This window comes from Bos taurus, chromosome 1 (assembly GCF_002263795.3).
Source record: "Bos taurus isolate L1 Dominette 01449 registration number 42190680 breed Hereford chromosome 1, ARS-UCD2.0, whole genome shotgun sequence".
Classification (NCBI taxonomy): domain Eukaryota; kingdom Metazoa; phylum Chordata; class Mammalia; order Artiodactyla; family Bovidae; genus Bos; species Bos taurus.
The window spans coordinates 77163949-77181865 of NC_037328.1; the positions used below are offsets into that span (position 1 = coordinate 77163949).

The 17917-nt window shown below is 37.5% G+C and overlaps 1 protein-coding gene and 1 long non-coding RNA gene across 2 annotated transcripts in view; one reads left to right on the top strand and one right to left on the bottom strand.

Annotated features, from left to right (window-relative positions):
• Positions 1–17917, top strand: part of P3H2 (prolyl 3-hydroxylase 2) — a 179382-nt gene that overhangs the window by 33754 nt on the left and 127711 nt on the right.
• Positions 14472–17898, bottom strand: LOC112447425 (uncharacterized). The gene is made up of 2 exons (XR_003035622.2): positions 17681–17898; positions 14472–15062 (listed from the first exon to the last, which is right to left on the bottom strand). It is a non-coding gene; the product is annotated as an uncharacterized lncRNA (long non-coding RNA).

A 17917-nucleotide genomic window follows, 5' to 3' on the forward strand; every position in this document is an offset into this window, starting at 1 on the left:
GTTTCCTACATGATATTTTACATGTTTCATTGCCATTCTCCCAAATCTTCCCACCCTCTCCCTCTCCCACAGAGTCCATAAGACTGTTCTATACATCAGTGTCTCTTTTGCTGTCTCGTACACCGGGTTATTGTTACCATCTTTCTAAATTCCATATATATGCGTTAGTATACTGTATTTATGTTTTTCCTTCTGGCTTACTTCACTCTGTATAATAGGCTCCAGTTTCATCCACCTCATTAGAACTGATTCAAATGTATTCTTTTTAATGGCTGAGTAATACTCCATTGTGTATATGTACCACTGCTTTCTTATCCATTCATCTGCTGATGGACATCTAGGTTGCTTCCATGTCTTGGCTATTACAAACAGTGCTGCGATGAACATTGGGGTACACGTGTCTCTTTCCCTTCTGGTTTCCTCAGTGTGTATGCCCAGCAGTGGGGTTGCTGGATCATAAGGCAGTTCTATTTCCAGTTTTTTAAGGAATCTCTACACTGTTCTCCATAGTGGCTGTACTAGTTTGCATTCCCACCAACAGTGTAAGAGGGTTCCCTTTTCTCCACACCCTCTCCAGCATTTATTATTTGTAGACTTTTGGATCGCAGCCATTCTGACTGGTGTGAAATGGTACCTCATTGTGGTTTTGATTTGCATTTCTCTGATAATGAGTGATGTTGAGCATCTTTTCATGTGTTTGTTAGCCATCTGTATGTCTTCTTTGGAGAAATGTCTATTTAGGTCTTTGGCCCATTTTTTGATTGGGTCGTTTATTTTTCTGGAGTTGAGCTGTAGGAGTTGCTTGTATATTTTTGAGATTAGTTTTTTGTCAGTTGCTTCATTTGCTATTATTTTCTCCCATTCTGAAGGCTGTCTTTTCACCTTGCTAATAGTTTCCTTTGATGTGCAGAAGCTTTTAAGGTTAATTAGGTCCCATTTGTTTATTTTTACTTTTATTTCCAATATTCTGGGAGGTGGGTCATAGAGGATCCTGCTGTGATGTATGTCGGAGAGTGTTTTGCCTATGTTCTCCTCTAGGAGTTTTATAGTTTCTGGTCTTACATTTAGATCTTTAATCCATTTTGAGTTTATTTTTGTGTATGGTGTTAGAAAGTGGTCCTGTTTCATTCTTTTACAAGTGGTTGACCAGATTTCCCAGCACCACTTGTTAAAGAGATTGTCTTATATCCAAGTTCTTTAAGCCCCAAATAGAATTCTTTAAGCCAGGTGTACATGTGCTCTCTAATTCAACATTTGGGATTAACATAATTCTAATTTTTTTCTCCAAAGTCTGTATATCTGATTTAAAAAAAAATCTAAATAAAAATCTGTGAGATAGATATTAAGTCTCTTCTATGACTGTGGTTCAATCATGAACTCCTTATTACCAAATTCAGACTGAAATTGAAGAAAGTAGGGAAAACCACTAGACCATTCAGGTATGACCTCAATCAAATCCCCTACAATTATACAGTGGAAGTGAGAAATAGATTTAAGAGACTAGATCTAATAGAGTGCCTGATGAAATATGGATGGAGGTCTGTGACACTGTACAGGAGACAAGGATCAAGACTATCCCCAAGAAAAAGAAATGCAAAAAAGTAAAATGACTGTCTAAGGAAGCCTCACAAATAGCTGTGAAAAGAAGAGAAGCGAAAAGCAATGGAGAAATGGAAAGATATACCCATTTAAATGCTGAGTTCCAAAGAACAGCAAGGAGAGATAAGAAAGCCTTCCTCAGTGATCAATGAAAAGAAATAGAGGAAAACAATAAAATGGGAAAGACTAGGAATCTCTTCAAGAATATTAGAGATACCAAGGGAACATTTCATGCAAAGATGGCTCAATAAAGGACAGAAATGGTATGGACCTAACAGAAGCAGAAGATATTAAGAAGAGGTGGTAAGAATACACAGAAGAACTGTACAAAAAAGATCTTCATGACCCAGATAATCATGATGGTGTGATCAATCACCTAGAGCCAGACATCCTGGAATGTGAAGTCAAGTGGGCCTTAGAAAGCATCACTATGAACAAAGCTAGTGGAGGTGATGGAATTCCAGTTGAGCTATTTCAAATCCTAAAAGATGATGCTGTGAAAGTGCTGCACTCATTATGCCAGCAAATTTGGAAAACTCAGCAGTGGCCACAGGACTGAAAAAGGTGTTTTCATTCCAATCCCAAGGAAAGGCAATGCCAAAGAATGTTCAAACCACTGCACAATTGCACTCGTCTCACACGCTAGTAAAGTAATGCTCAAAATTCTCCAAGCCAGCCTTCAGCAATACGTGAACCGTGAACTTCCAGATGTTCAAGTTAGTTTTAGAAAAGTTAAAGGAACCAGAGATCAAATTGCCAACATCTGGTGGATCATCGAAAAAGCAAGAGAGTTCCGGAAAAACATCTATTTCTGCTTTATTGACTATGGCAAAGCTTTTGACTGTGTGGATCACAATAAACTGTGGAAAATTCTTCAAGAGATGGGAATAGCAGACCACCTGACCTGCCTCTTGAGAAACCTATATACAGGTCAGGAAGCAACAGTTAGAACTGGACATGGAACAATGGACTGGTTCCAAATCGGAAAAGGAGTACGTCAAGGCTGTATATTATCACCCTGCTTATTTAACTTATATGTAGAGTACATCATGAGAAATGCTGGGCTGGATTAAGCACAAGCTGGAATCAAGATTGCTAGGAGAAATATTAATAACCTCAGATATGCAGATGACACCACCCTTATGGCAGAAAGTGAAGAACAACTAAAGAGCCTCTTGATGAAAGTGAAGAAGGAAGAGTTGGCTGAAAGCTCAGCATTCAGAAAACTAAGATTATGGCATCTGGTCGCATCACTTCATGGCAAATAGATGGGGAAACAGTGGAAAAAGTGGCAGACTTCATTTTTCTGGACTCCAAAATCACTGCAGATAGTGATTGCATCCATGAAATTAAAAGATGCTTACTCCTTTGAAGAAAAGCTATGACTAACCTAGACAGCATATTAAAAGCAGAGACATTACTTTGCCAACAAAGGTCTGTCTCATCAAGGCTATGATTTTTCCAGTAGTCATGTCTGAATGTGAGAGTTGGACTATAAAGAAAGCTGAGTGCCGAATAATTGATGCTTTTGAATTGTGGTGTTGGAGAAGATTCTTGAGAGTCCCTTGGACTGCAAGGAGATCCAACCAGTCCATCCTCAAAGAGATCAGTCCTGGGTGTTCATTGGAAGCTGAAACTCCAATACTTTGGCCACCTGATGCGAAGAGCTGACTCATTTGAAAAGACCCTGATGCTGGGAAAGATTGAGGGCAAGAGGGAAAGCAGACGACAGAGGATGAGATGTTTGGATGGCATCACCGACTCGATGGATATGGGTTTGGGTGGATGGACAGGGAGGCCTGGCGTGCTGTGGTTCTTGGGGTCGCAAAGAGTCAGACACATTTCTTTTAAAAATTTAAAAAAAAAAAAAAAGAGTCAGACACGACTGAGCGACTGAACTGAACTGAACTGAGGACTGAGGAGACTATGGCTCAGAAAGTTCAAGGAAATTGCAACCCACTCCTGCCTTCTTGAATGAAAGCCCCAGGGACAGAGGACCCTGGCGGACTACAGTCTATGGGGTTGCAAGAATCAGACATATATTAAGGACTAAACCACAACCACAGTCAGGACTGAGGAGACTATGGCTCAAAAAGTTCAGTTAACAATAGATTGGAAATGGGTTATGTATGACCACAAAGCTTGTGCATTTTGTTTCATCAAAGGAAGAATAAAGGGGTGGGGGGAAAAGGCAATTTATAATATTGACATTTTTATGTATAAATTTTTTAACATTTAATGAAGTTTTACAACTGCAAAGCCATTGGTTAGAATAACATGTTTACTTTTAGCATTCACAATATTCCTTTATTCAACTGGTGTTTGGCTTTTATAGTCTTCACAGTTGAGTTTCTCACCCTTTCTAAAATGCTTTTAGAACTTGTATGTAAATAACATGACCTAACTAAAGGTGTGTCTTCTGGCCAAGCGATGGGGAAAATTAAGACAACTTTCTGATAGATACAAAATAATGCTATTTATGTTTTAGATGATGGGAAGATGTTGTTTTAAATCATGGCAGAGTTTGGTTAAAAAATCCTCAAATTAATTGTTACCCACATTCCCATTGTTGGTAGAGACCTCTTATTTATGAACTCTTTCCATTCTGAACTTCATTAGCTACAAACACATTGAGGAGGTTTTGCTGTAGAATAAAGGAGGTGACTGGTGAGAAATTATTCAGGAATTCTAACTATACATACACACAGCATGCGCAGAATACACAATCAGCTCATTTGAGTTCTGAGCTTTTCATGGGTTAACTCAAACCCTGACTCTGCCTTTTTACTACTGTTTGACACAAAGTAAATCACTGAGGGATCACACCACTCTTCAAATTATCTTCTCGCTAAGTACTCAAGTTGATTTGACAGATATCTTTTGCATAGGTAATATGTTTTCAGAATAATGAGCATGGAACACATTACAAGGCTTTTAATCTATCAGCTGTTACTATAATAAAGACATCCAAATTCCCATTTTTAAATTCCAAACACGTCTGTGGTTTTTGTTTATTTCTCAAGTTTAAATAAGCTAGTTACTTTGTTGGAACACAAATACAAGCCCAGTGGGAGCCACAAGGCATGATTGTCCTGTATGGACCCAGGGTTGATCTTGAATGCAGTTGGCAAAGTGGAAAACAATGTTTGCTGTTAATCTGAAATGTTCCTGAAAGGCTGCGTGTGATTTGAGGATGGATTTGGTCTCTATGGGTGCCTCGGGAATTTTTATACACAGTTGATTTTAGAAAGTACTTTTATTTAGAGCTGTTTTTATGCCAGTGATGGGGCAGACCACACCACAATTACACATTTTAGAAGGGAGGATCCTTTGATGACAGATGTAATTTCTACCCCCTCATTTTTCCCCAGTTGAAAGATTAACATTTAAAAACCCTTTGAAAATGGCTTGGTCCTTTTTTCACATGTGGATTTTTTTTTTTTTTTTTTTTGAGTCTTGAAAAAATTTATACAGGCTATAGTTTTTAGTGAAAAAGAACACATCAGAGAGTTGATTTCTTTTCCTTATCCAAAATAGAAAGGGTGTGGGTTTTCTCCCTTTGATGTGGATACATGAGGCACACCTCCTCCCCAGCACTTTTGATGACTTTAATATTTCCTACTGTTCAGACTTTGACAAGAGCCTCCCACCTTTTCTCCCTGTCTTTCCTTAAAATACATAAGAGGCTTTGCATTTCTTAGGCCAAATGTGATCTTGGATAAATGCTGAAGAAGGAAGACTGCAAATTATTTTCATAATTTGGTTTTCAAGACTTCAGAAAATCAATTTTATCATAAGATAAATAAGAGGAAATCCTAGACACCCTTATCATAAGAGGAAATCCTAGACACCCTTATTAGCTGCTCAGATTTGATGATCTTAGGCAGATGCAGGTAAGTTCCATGATTTTCTGCATTATGGGTTTCTAGTTATACATATATTTTCACCCACTTAAAATTGGCATATTGTGTTCTTTAACCAAAATATGATTGCAATAGAATTTCAATTTTCATCAAATAATGTATTTGTATTAGTTTCTTATGGAAAGTTATTCTCGATTTACCCTTATGATGAATGGTTTGTTGTTGTTGTTAGTCTCTTCTGTCTTCCACTATCTCCTGGGGGAGTTTGCTCCAATTCATGTGCACTGAGTCAGTGATGCTATCTAACCATCTCATCCTCTGTTTGTCCCCTTCTTCTTTTGCCTTCAATCTTTCCCAGCATCAGGGTCTTTTCAAATGAGTTGGCTCTTCGCATCAGGTGGCCAAAGTATTGGAGCTTCAGCTTCAGCATCAGTCCCTCCAATGAATACTCAAGGTTGATTTCCTTTAGGATTGACTGGTTTGATCTCCTTGCTGTCCAAGGGACTCTCAGGAGTCTTCTCTAGCACCACAGTTTGAAAGCGTTAGTTCTTTGGTGCTCAGCCTTCTTTATGGTCCAGCTCTCACATCCATATATGATTACTGGAAAAGTAATAGCTTTGACTATATGGACTTTTGTTGGGAGAGTGTTGTCTCCACTTTTTAATATGCTGTCTAGGTTTGTCATGGCTTTCCTTATGGATGGTAGTAGTGGTAATTAATCCTTCCTGAGCATTTACTCTATGCAAAGCACTCTGCTAAGCACGTCCCCTTCAGAAACTCACTCATTTCCCATAAGTCTAGAGGTAGGCATTCTTTTTTTTATAGCTGAGGAAACAGACTGCCTTCTGCACATTCATACAATTAGGAAAGACAAATTCAGGACTGGCATCTGAGGGTCCTCTCACAGCAAGGCCTGTGTTTTAGTCATGAATTTGTTTAGCCTCTTAAGCTGAGTGTCTTGAGTCTCATGCCTCAGAGTGCCATAGTAATTCAGAACATTTTTAACTCCATGAATTATAATTTTGTTAGACTGAATGGCTAGTTATTTTCACATTCTTCCTACTGGAACACTCTTATCATTGATTGTTTGAATCCCTTCAGTTTTTCTGCATTTCATATTATAACCTTGTTTTTGTTCTAAGATAGTATTGAGTTAAAGTAAATTGATCATTTTAAGATTTTGAGGAAAATGATACAATGCAACATGATAATATCTAGGGCAGACATAGAAACAGTGCTGACAGCTGTATCACTTTGCTTCTGTCCCAGACTAGAATGATGGGCTTAGAAACAATTTCTTGTTCTTATCAGCCTAAAAAGCAAAATATGGTTAAAATAGATGATAGTGTACTCTAGGAATCAGACTTGCTTTCCTGAAAAAATGTGAAGGGCCTTTCCCCTTTTCAAATCACTCTTTTTCTTTCTGCTTATTTTCAATTTCAGTTTTGTGAACATATAATATACTAATATACAACTCAATGTAGGAAGTCCTTCTATTATAATCATTTAATTTGGAGTCAATGGTAACATGAAACTATATTTTTATATATTATATACTAAAGTAAGAATAATAAATCAGGTAAGAAAACCTCAAAGACTTTATTTAAATGTATAATACCATATTCTGATAATTTCTATAATCCAGTGGAAAAGATATGTATGCTTTTCTTATTACACAGGAAACTCAGAAACTGAGGCATGGGAGTACCATCTTTCTGCTGGGTATCACTGTACGCGTTAGATTGTCTACCTGGGTATGAATGCCAGCTGTCCACATAAACATAGTAATCTAAACCTTGCACTTCTTTTGAAGTAAATTATTGTCTGTAAAAGAATGAAACAGAATGCTTCTTTTTTTTTTAAGAGGTTCTAGAAGGTGTCTGTGAATCCAGCAGGACATTATTCTGATTTTGTTCTCTCGTATTTCTTCATCACAGACACTGCCTGGATTAGTGGGTTTTTAAATGATTTTTCCCTCAAGTTTTATTCCCACCCATAGTGGGGGTTATAAAAAATATGCAAATTTAATTCTCTGACAGGTTTGTCATTAGGATAATCTGGAAACAATGGGATAAAGACTGAGACTTTTGAGTGTCATGATAATGACACCCAAGGTCCTTCACATAATCCCAGGAAACCAGGAAATATGGTGTCATGAATTGCGGGAATATATCTAAAGGAATGCTGCCGGATCATATCCTAACAAAAAACCAATTTAAATTAAAATTTACTTATTGCTCACTTGTGCTTACATGTATTAACTTTATTGTCACAATAATCTTTTATTGTAGGTGCTGTTATGTTCCCACTTTACAAAGTGGATGATTGAGGCACAGAGAAGTTACGTTGCTGTCCAGAGTCACACAGCTAGTGAATGACTGAGCTCAGACTGAGGCATGGTGGGCATCTGGGCTCCAGAGCCCACACCTCCAACCACTGTGCATATGGCCTTCATTCAAACAGTCCTCTTGCCCTCCTGCACCTTCTACTGAAGAGTCCAAGAGAGCTGTTTAACCATTCTTGCACAACTGAATTAAGAATATTCAGGCATATATGTTGCCTTCATTGCTGCTTCCCTGAAAGTGCAAAATCTTAGTTGCAGGAAGTAAGTGATAATCTTAGAAAGAATAAATAAAAAACAAATGACAAAAAAAAAAAAAAACAAATGACAAGTCTGTATGTACAATCAGACCTGAGAGAACTGAACCTGGGTTTCCTTCCCTATGAAATTAGGGGTGAAGACAGTTAATGGTTGACATTGCTCTCTATAGCCCTTCCCAGTCTGTGGACACGTATACCAATTGGTCTTAGTATAGACTGTCCTGTCTCATGGGGCTGTTATTGCTTGCCGGTTTCCTTTGCTAGATTATAAAGCTTCTAGTATATAATTTCCTGCAATCACTTGAGCAGGTAGTGAGGAGTGATGGTTGAATTAGATAGTAGTAGAAGTTGAAACAACAGCAGCTCTCATTTATTGGGATACTGTTGTTGTTCAGTGGCTAAGCCATATCTGACTCTAACTAGGATCTTATTAAATGCCAAATGATTGAACAGCAGTAATCATATTAGTTTGAATCAAATTCATTGTAAATGTAAGCAAAACTGCTAAAATGAGGAGTTTCGTAGCCCTGACTACTGAGTTCTTCCATCTCTCAGTTCAGTCACTCAGTCATGTCCGACTCTTTGCAACCCCATGAACTGCAGCATGCCAGGCCTCCCTGTCCATCACCAACTCCCTGAGTCCACCCAAACCCATGTCCATTGAGTCAGTGATGCCATCTAACCATCTCATCCTTTGTCGTCCCCTTCTCCTCCTGCCTTCAATCTTTCCCAGCATCAGGGTCTTTTCAAATAAGTCAGCTCTTCACATCAGGTGGCCAAAGTATTAGAGTTTCAGCTTCAACTTCAGTCCTTCCAATGAACACCCAGGACTGATATCCTTTAGGATGGACTGGTTGGATCTCCTTGCAGTCCAAGGGATTCTCAAGAGTATTCTCCAATGCCACAGTTCAAATGCATCAATTCTTCTGTGCTCAGCTTTCTTTATAGTCCAACTCTCACATCCATACATGACCACTGGAAAAACCATAGCCTTGAATAGATGGACCTTTGTTAGCAAAGTAACGTCTCTGCTTTTTAATATGCTGTCTAGGTTGGTCATAGCTTTTATTCCAAGAAGCAAGTATCTTTTAATTTCATGGCTGCAAACACCATCTACAGTGATTTTGGAGCCCAGAAAAATAAAGTCTGACATTGTTTCCACTGTTTCCCCATCTATTTCCTATAAAGTGATGGGACCAGATGCCATGATCTTAGTTTTCTGAATGTTGAGCTTTAAGCCAACTTTTTCACTCTCCTCCTTCATTTTCATCATGAGGCTCTTTAGTTCTTCTTTGCTTTCTGCCATAAGGGTGGTATCATCTGCATATCTGAGGTTATTGACGTTTCTCCCAGCAATCTTGATTCCAGCTTGTGCTTCTTCCAGCCCAGCGTTTCTCATGATGTACTCTGCATTCAAGTTAAGTAAGTAGGGTGATAATATACAGCCTTGACGTACTCCTTTCCAGATTTGGAACCAGTCTGTTGTTTCATGTCCAGTTCTAACTGTTGCTTCCTGACTTGCATACAGGTTTCTCAAGAGGCAGATCAGGTGGTCTGCTATTCCCATCTCTTGAAGAATTTTCCATAGTTTATTGTGATCCACACAGTCAAAGGCTTTGGCATAGTCAATAAAGCAGAAATAGATGTTTTCCATCTCTCAATGTTTATCAAAAGGTTACCAAATACTGGACTCTATTCTAAGCAATGAAGATGTAATGGTAATTCAAGAAAAAAGCAGACAAGCAAATCTTGATCCCTGGATTTATGAAGTTTACAGTCTAGGGACATTGAAGGATGACCATGTTCCTCTTCCCCTTAAGTATTCTCCCTCCCACCGCCCCTCACCTGTCTCTAAACTCCAGTTTTACTATCTTGTCTCTTGAGGAAGGGGATGGAGAGAGTTCAGAGTAGCTACTGTACCTCTATTTTCTCTTGAGCTATGTTGGATGCAATTGGAAGGGCCCTCTATTGATTCACCTTGGGTCCATTGGATTTTTGAACCATCTGAAAACTGCTACATTTAGCAACATTTTCCTTTTTCCTGGTCTCATATTCTCATCAGTTCCAGTCACTACTCTCTGGGAGGCTCTGATTAAATGTGGTATTTGGATAATGAAGAGACTGTAAATTCTGGTCATGTCATGATAGGAACTTTGATCCTAAGTGAATAATGACTAGTTTTCACAGCCTTGCTCCTTTGTTTCTCTTCCTAAATATGTATCTAAAGGATACTTCCTCTCCTTGTTGTTAAAATTAATTTGGTTAATGTAATAACCAAATTATTACAACTATAACCAAGGCTATACGATGTGCATATAGCCTTTATTATTTCAAAACCCTTTGTTGTTCATTGTAACTTTTGATTCTCACAAAAACTCCGTGAGATGGATATTTATCATCCTTGTTTTACATAATGAGGTAATTAAAGAGGTGAAGAGGATTCCTGAATTGACCACTAGTTAAGGAGCATCCTGGGCTTCCCAGGTGGCTCAGCAGTAAAGAATCCACCAGACAATGCAGGAGACGGGTTCCATTCCTAGGTTGGGAAAAAACAGCAACCCACTCCAGCATTCTTATCTGGGAAAATCCCATGGATGGGGTGGACTACAGTCCATGGGGTTCCAAAAGTCGGACACAACTTAGAAATTAAACAGCAACAGAGAGCATTCCGTGTTTTTGTACTAGACAATATTACCATTCAAGTAGGAAATGGCAACCCACTCCAGTATTCTTGCCTAGGAAATCCCATGGACAGAGGAGCCTGGCAGGCTATATTCCATGGGGTCACAAAGAGTCAAATATGACTGAGTGACTAACTAAGCACAATACTGCCATTACTCAGAATACATAGCAACAGCCACTCTCTTTGCTGGTGTGTGTGTGTGTGTGTGTATTTGAGTGAGAGAGAGAAAAAGAGATTAGAGAAAAGAGGAAAAGGAGATCTAGTTAGGGGAGAAAAAAAATTCAATTTCAACAGATGTTCCAGATCTGAATCCAGACCTCAGATCTTTTTAATGGCATAAAGGTTTTTGGTTTGTCTGGACAGAGAATGAGAATAAAACCTTGAAAAAGAGCCAATTGCTACAGATGACTAGGCAGAGAAAATGTCCAGTGTTGCTAGGAGACCAGTTCTGCCGTCAGGCTCAGGAATGAGAATACACTGGATGGAGGGCATTGGGCTGGAATTTGTGTTTGACATAAACTATTGAATCACGCATGCCAGTGAGGCTGAGTCAGAACCAACCAGAGCTAAAAGCGGTCAAGAAAGTTTTCCTACTTTCTTTTTTTATTTTTTCTCTTTTTTTAATAAAAAAAATATTTTTTTTAGGTATAAACCCCTAATTAAAGATTCAGTGGTAAATATGGGATACTTAGACATTTTTAGTACCACGCTGAGCCAGAGAGTTATAAACTGTTTTAAACCATAATTCAGAATGAGAAACACTTTCTCTGAAAATAGTAAGCTAAAAGGGACTTTTAACTTGCTTGTTTTCAGAGTTCCTTTGAGGTAGTTGAAGTTATTGGTCAAATGAATCATCATCACTGAGTTAAGGTCAAGATTCTTTGTACTGTTTGTAAGAGAAGACAGCATGATGTGTTCTTACCTGGACTCAAAAAACCTTTTTATTCATCTCTGTACTCATGTAAGTAGTCGTTACAGTCATGCATGCCATCTTTTCTCTGTGGGTTTCCTTTTACTCAGATCACTGAGGCCAGGTTTGTGGATTACAGTATCTTCTGAAATGTTTAGCTTTATTTCATTCCAGGACCACAGACAGATGTCACCAACCTGATCAATTACATTCATCCTATGTGGATCACAAGGTAAACTTGGAGATGATATGGGTCACTAAGCAAGTCCTGTCACTCTGCTGGAGCCATAATAATAGCTGCTTCATCTTTGCATGATTAAGTTAGCACTTCAATGTATTTAAGGACTGCTCAGCGTTTCATTTCCTAGAGCCAGGAACAGCTTCAGGGGATGTTCTGGCTTTTGCTGGTTTTTGGTAAAACACATTCTCTCACTTGTCAAGATTGCAGGAAGCAGGGAGCTCTTGGCTCTCAAAATCCAGAGTGTACGCCTGCCAAAGCATATAAGTCTCTCAAAATTAAGGATATTTCTCTTTAATTGTTTCAGTTTTAACAATATGTAATCTCACACCCTAAAATAGCTGGAAGCCGCCAATGCTGGCAGTGAAGGTTGAGCCCAGGAAGAAATGAACCCAAAGTTGTCCAAGAAATATGAACTGAATAGATGAAATAAAATCTGCTTAATCCCCTTTGAATATTTTGCAGAGCAACAGTTTATGTTACCATGAGCAGTATAAGACAGAGCTGTGTTTAAATTTCCCTAGAGGATTTTCTTTGAAAGGTTTCTGATACATCTTCAGAAGAAATACTTTCGTTTGGAGAAGTTTAAGGATGAACCATTCCAAAGTAGAGATTCATCATATTGCTGCTCTAATGTAAAATTTTCAGTGATTCCTATGGCGTGTATAGTATCTGAATTAGTCTGGAATTCAAGGCTTTTAGGATCTGAGCCATCTTATCTTTCAGGCTGATCTTCCACTAATCCTAAGTCTCCCAGGTACCAACCCAAACTCTTTCCTGCTCATCTTTTGCTTGGTACCTCTCTCTCTCATCTTACATGTGTGGATTCTATCGTCTTTTCAAGCCCCTTCTACAGTGCTCTATCTTTCAGGAAGCTTTCTCTGACCTGTGAAGTTTGGGAGAATGTTTTCCCATCTCAGAAATCTCACAAGGCTTTATCTCTGAGTGCATTTATTCTTTTCAACCTTATAGATCAGTTGTTTCATGGTCCAGTTTTCTCTTCATTACTAGGCTCTTAACTCCTGGAGAACAGAGTCCCTTTCTGTTTTACTTCCAGGTTGGTCAAAGTATGCTAATTATATGCTGATAGGTGATGGAGTAGATGAATGGATTATATGCTAATAAGTGATGGAGAGGATGAGTGAGATCTGGAGGAAGTGCTGTTTGTATGCTAATAAGTGATGCAGTGGATGAGTGAGATCTGGAGGAAGTGCTGTTTGTCACGTGACCTCATGCAGGGTGAAGGGAGAGCAGCAGTGTACAAAGTGAGAGGACAAATCCATTCTAACAAAAAGGAGAGGTTTCACAAGGAAGTGATTGTAGGCAGAGCTGTCTTAATTGTCCAAGGGTTTAATTCTTTGCAAATGTTCCTCTCTCTATTGTACTTTCAGATCTTTTCTTTCTTAATTATAGTTTTGTAATTTATCAAAGAACTGTGAAGAACTGACTCATTTGAAAAGACCCTGATGCTGGGAAAGATTGAAGGCAGAAGGAGAAGGGGATGACAGAGGGTGAGATGGTTTGATGGCATCCCCGACTTGATGGACATGAGTTTAAGTAAGCTCTGGGGGTTGGTGGTGGACAGGGAAGCTTGGTGTGCTGCAGTCCATGGGGTCACAAAGAGTCAGACGTGACTGAGCGACTGAACTGACCTGAATTTATCAAAGGGAACTAAGAGGATGCATGAGAAAGTGAAAGAAAAAGGCATGGAACAATAAAAAGTTACAGTAAGTCCCCTGCATATGAACCTTCGAGTTGAAAACTTTCAAAGATGTGACCATGCACTTGCATGTCCAGTCACGTAAGTTATTTCATATGTCTGGTGTATATTGTCACCTGTGTGCATCCTGTACAAGTAGTTATGCTTTTCTGTGCTTTACTATATAGTACTGTAGAGAGTACAGATATACAGTATCTTTACTTCAAGCCCAGGATTCTGGAAGCAAGCATAAAAACAGCAGTGATGTGGCTGGTACTACTGTACTTTTCAAGGTACTGTACTATAAGATTTAAAGTGTTTTCTTTATTTTTTCTGTTGATTTTTTATGTATTATTTGTGTGAGAAGGATTGTACATCTATTACAGTACAGTACTATATAGCTGATGGTGTTAGATACCTAGGCTAACTTTGTTGGACATAGGAACAATTGAACTTAACAAATGTGCCCTCCGAATAGAATTTATTCATATGTAGGGGATTCACTGATTGGCTACAGAGGCAATAGGTTGCCCTTTCCTTGTGGACACGCCCTCTCTGTCTTTATCTTTCCCCTTGTGACTGTAATGAGATGGGGTTGGTTCCATAATATTCATACACAATACAGCTTTTGTAAACATGGAAATTATGTTGTGTTTAAAAATCTTAGGAGATTGCTTTCTCTTTACAGAGATGTCTTTACTGTGGGATTATAAATTTAGAATTATAGTTTCTAGATTTACTTTCAGACTCACTGGAATAAACGTGATCTTAAATGGTTCAATGACACTTTACTAATGAATGAGTTGAAACTATACAAGAGTGAGTAATTTAGTTAGAGTTGTATAGCTTTTAAAATAAAGACTCAAGAGTAAAATCCAATCTTAAATCATAGGATAAATATCCTGTTTTTTGTTGGTCTGGGGATATTTTTTAATCTAATGATAAATTGTTGACTGAGTGATCTGAGTCAAAAAAACGAACTGCCCTCAAAGGATTCTTAGTAAGTCCTCTTTATCGTTTTAAAAATTCAGGCAAAGTCCTGATTCACCAAACAGTCTTATTTGTAGCTCATTTGAGGTATGGCCTTAGTTCCAAAAGAGCAAAAGTCTTTGGCTGCACTTGAACTGTCTGTTTCCATTATCTATTGCAAGCATCTCTTCCTTTAGTTCTTGATTATGGGACATCCATACCCCACTGCACCACTGGGTTTGGAAAAAGAAATTCAGCTTACCATCAGCCAAGCCATAGAAATTCTGGCCCTGCTGTTTGCACTTGTCCTGCTTTCTTTGACCACACTGTAATTTCTGGGCGCACAACTGTCATCATCCTTCAATCATGCCCACCAGAGCTGCTATGACAGCCACAGTCCCCAGGCCACGTGACAGGATGCATTCTAGGCTTTCGTGGTCGATGATCTTCTCAACTGTCTACACTCAAGCATGCCTGTAGCTGATTTTCTCAGACTATGCCTGAAAGTTGAAAGGAGGCAGATGGTTTGTGGTTCATTGTGAGGAGTAAGGTGTTATCGGGGCTGTTTAAACAGGGGAATGCTTCCCAAGCCATTGCAGCATTTCTTATCTGTAGCTCTGAGGAGGTGGGGTGAGGGGCTAGACTCAGTGACCTTTCAGGTTTCCTGCCAACTCGGCTGTGAGTCTTTAGGAGCAAGCCAGGGGTCAATGGCTGGATTCGCTTTTAATGTTTTTCACTGAAGTATGACATATATAAAATTGCACAGATTGTAAGTCACACACTGTACATCTGTTTAATGCAGACTATTTATCATCGTTTGCAATCTATTCAAAATTCCAAATTAGATATGTCTGTTTCATTATTGCCAAATTCTGACAATCAACATTTTTACAGGATTGATTATATGCTACTGTTTATATCATCTTTTTGTATAGCATTTGATTTTGTTTTTGTTATTTGCAGTGATATAAATGCAGTTTAAGTATAGTATAGGAAGGTAGTATCTATGATATGAAACTGTTAAAATAGCAGTTTAAAAATAATATTTATTCTTAAGTGATTTAAGAATAATGTTTATTTTTCTGGAATAATATATGTTCATTGTAGTTAATTTGAAAAGTATAAGTATAAAATAAAGTATAAGTATAAAATAAAATCCAAGTAATCAATACTTACTCAACTTTATCACCTAAGCCTAACCATTCATAACACTTAAATGTATACCATTTCAGATACACACACACCACATGTTCATGTATATTTAAACAAATTTGAATCATACTAGGCATATTATTATCTAACATTTATCAATTAAAAATACGAAATAAATCTCTTAAAATTTTAAATGGCTATAATGTAGCTATTATATGAATATACTATAATTTATTTAACAAATACTTGCTTAGTTATTTGAACTGTGTTCAGTTTTATACTCCCATACATATTACACGATGCTCATTATTTAATTTAAATTTTCATTTCTCATCATTTTTAAAAAAAATACATTCCTAGGAGTAGATTTGCTGGATCAAATAGTATACATGCCTTAAGACATTTGATATATATTGCCAATTGCCCTTGAGAAAGTTGGTATCACTTAATACTCTAAATATCAGAGGCTGAGTATTTGTTTCCTAAAACCACTGCCAATTTTCTAAATTACACTTAAATAAAGGAAACTATGACAATTTGATGGATAAAAAAAATTCATTTTGTCTTCATATGCATTGTTGATTATCAATATAAATCATCTGTAAAGTACATTTGTTAACCATTGCTTACGTCTTTTGTCCATTACACTTAGGCATCGTTTATTTCTCGTATCACTATACAGGATTTATGTTATGACTAAGGAGATAGTAATTTTACACATATTCTTCTGTTTGTCTTTGTTTCTTGAATTATCACTCAAACTCAGACTTGAGATCAGAACATTTACCAAGAGCTAATTTGAAATAAATCTTAAAGAATAGAAAAATAAATCCCCTTTAAATCAGCCTCAAAAGACTGTTTTACATTTGCAATTTTTTCTTTATGATTTCAACAAGTGTGCCTAGAAAGACCCATGAATAGTACAAGAAGATAGTGACTCTGATCTTTTCTGGAATGGAAAGTAGTGAAATAGTCCAACAGTACTTTTAAAATCCTCATTGGAATAATTTGAGTAGTAATTATCCTATTTTTAACCTTTCTAATAAAAATTGATAGTGGCTATCAACCAATATTTGCTCATTGATTATGCAATGCAGGATTATTTAGTAATAACAGAAGTTAGAATGGATTTATGTATCTTCAGAACTGTGAGCATATTGAGCTGATTTCCTGGGAAAAACTTAGTGAATATTTTATTTCCATGTTTTGTCTAGGCGACAGATTCCTTTTAGGAACTGGTATTGAAAAGACTTTTTACTGTAGTTTGTAATAGAAGATTTCAAAATTAGTGTAAGCCTTTTAAAGGAAATTTATTTCAGCATTTAGCTGGTCAACATTTGGTTACTGTATAAAACAAATCATGACAGCTAAAGCCAAGGTCTTGGAACGTTGCTTAGTTCATCAGTTTCAGTGCAAAGATGTTATCCAGGAATATGTTGAGATTTACTGAGGAAATTAGGTACTTAGATTTGATGTATCTCTTGGAGGCTAGTGGGGAAAAAAATGTTTCAGAACCTAGAATTAGAGCCAAGTTATTTTACTTTCTAAAATTTCTCTAATAAATTATTTTTCTTAATTTTATTTATTCTGCATTTAAATCATTGAAAAAAGATCTTGAGAAGTCTCTGTGTAATATGATTAAGCTTAAAGACTAACCTTTTGACTCAGTTAACAGAAGTGAATGAAGTGATGGCAACACATAACATGATACTTGAAACTGTAGAGAAGTCTGGTATTTGAAGCGGTTTTGAGGTAATGGAAATTACCACTTCAGGCAGACGATTTGTTTTTACTAAAGATAAGTTTTGAGAGGCCAGACTGTGAATATGACTTGTTAGAAATAAGAATGTTTAACGTGGGAGGGATAAATGGCTATATACATATATATATATATATATATATATATATATATGTAGTCAAGATTTATTTTCCTGTCAGCTCTTGCCTCCTTGCTATGAGTACTCACTCCTTTAATGGGGTGCTCTTGATTACAGCTCTTGATAAGCAGGAGAAGAAAAGGAGAGAGAGCAGGACTAAGCAAAGTTCCCAATACTCTTTCAGAGGATGCATCGATTTTTGTAACTAGAAACACACTGGACATTCCTCAATGTCCTTAATGTCCTTTGTCCCAGTGCCCTTAACATCCTTTGGGTGAATTCCTCAATTAACTTGAGTGCAAGACAAGATTGAATCAAGATTCTTT